The sequence below is a fragment of the Helianthus annuus genome, chromosome 4 (assembly GCF_002127325.2).
Source record: "Helianthus annuus cultivar XRQ/B chromosome 4, HanXRQr2.0-SUNRISE, whole genome shotgun sequence".
Classification (NCBI taxonomy): Eukaryota; Viridiplantae; Streptophyta; class Magnoliopsida; order Asterales; family Asteraceae; genus Helianthus; species Helianthus annuus.
Genome location: NC_035436.2, coordinates 58,592,175 through 58,593,857, shown reverse-complemented (window position 1 = coordinate 58,593,857; position 1,683 = coordinate 58,592,175). Strand labels below are relative to the sequence as shown.

General features: G+C 37.1%; 1 long non-coding RNA gene across 1 annotated transcript; it reads left to right on the top strand.

Annotated features, from left to right (window-relative positions):
* Positions 1–224: 224 nt before the first annotated feature.
* Positions 225–952, top strand: LOC110935297. The gene is made up of 2 exons (XR_002589022.2): positions 225–345; positions 424–952. It is a non-coding gene; the product is annotated as an uncharacterized LOC110935297 (long non-coding RNA).
* Positions 953–1,683: the final 731 nt, after the last annotated feature.

Sequence of the window (1,683 nt, the reverse complement as noted above, 5' to 3'; positions counted from 1 at the left end):
ATGGACTGAAATAGTGATTTTTGACAAACCACAGGGACGAAAACAGTAATTAACTCATTTAGATATCTTTTTGTTTTTTATTAATAAGGGCATTATGGTCAATTCACGTATACGTAACAAAATAAATGGATGTGGTTAACGGAGGTGGACTGAAATGGTTACGAAAGTGAAACCACAGGGACTGAAATCACAATTTTTAAACTAATGGATCGAAATAGTTATTTTTAACAAACCATAGGGACAAAAAGAGTAATTAACTCTAACTGAAATCACTCATCCACCCCTTTTAATCAACCCATTACAGACACGTGGATCTTTCTTACATCTCATCATCTTCTTCATACAGTACGTTTCTCAATTCATATCTGATTTGAACTTTTTAGTTTATAAAACTGCTTTGTGTAAATGACTTTTTGGTGACAGATGATGTTGTAGAGCCTGCAAATAGGGATGTGGGCGTTCCCAAACCTCTTGATTGTTTGTAGGGGACACCGGTCCCGCCTTTTTTGTCGAAAACTTACGATTTGGTGGATGATCCCAGAGAAAAATGCATATTTGCTTGCAGATCAAATTGATCTATTCTTCGAACTCCATAAGCTCTTTTCGAATTTTCAAGTTTTTTATTTGAAGATTCAACTCAATTGAAGTGCCGACCTGCAACTTGCCGGAAAAACAAAGTTGAAGGTTCACGCGCGAAAATCGAGGGTGGTTCAGATTTGGTCGTATAACCACCCCCATACCACAAAACACTCGTTTTGGTTCAGCTTGGGGTGGCGTCTAAACACTGGTAGTGCGGTGGGCACCGGAGACGAACCGGCCGATGGAGAGCATCGGACCAGTGGAGCTGTGGAGAAGATGGGGTAATGATGAAGAGAATTGTGGGTCCCACTTGATTTAAATATATTTTTTTTTACATTTGAGTTATTATTTAATAACAAGGGCATTTTAGTAATTTCACATCCACTTAACACCAAAAACTAACCTTCATCCGTGTCACGGACTATCCGAGAACGAAATTGCAAAAGTTGGGAACTATAGCTGTAATTTTAGAAATTTAGGGACTAAAGGTGAAAAATGAGCATACCACAGGGACTATCGAAGCATTTTTTTCTCTAAAATACGGAAATTTTATTGGAAATGATGCATAACTTTTTGTCAAGATTCCCCAAGGCTATACATCTTGTCGTGTAAAATCTAAACACTGATTACCACTAGAGTTAATTATATAATGGTCTAAATCTATACAATAATTACACATACTTTAAACTATGGTCTAGATCTATACAATAATTACACATACTTTTTTTTATCCGATAATCTCTAGATCAAGTGGTGGAAAAGTTGCATTTCTTTTAAAAGATTCAGGTTTAACTCTCACTTGATGCAGAGTAAGGTACTCGTGGACAATGATAGGAGACATAGGGAAACCTAAGTTCGATCCTTGAGCCAAACGAGTTTTACTGGTAACTTCACTGTCGTACCTATGGGCGGGTAGGTTACCGGGTTTTTCATGGAATTAGTAGTGGACTCGGGTAACTCTTAGAGTGCTCTGTTTGGTCCAGTGGATGCCCGAAATTACTCGGGATTGATTTTATTGGCCGTTCAAAAAAATTACACATGCTTATAACTTTTATTAATGAGAAAAAAATAGTGTAGGTGATCATCAAATCCTTTTACCATATT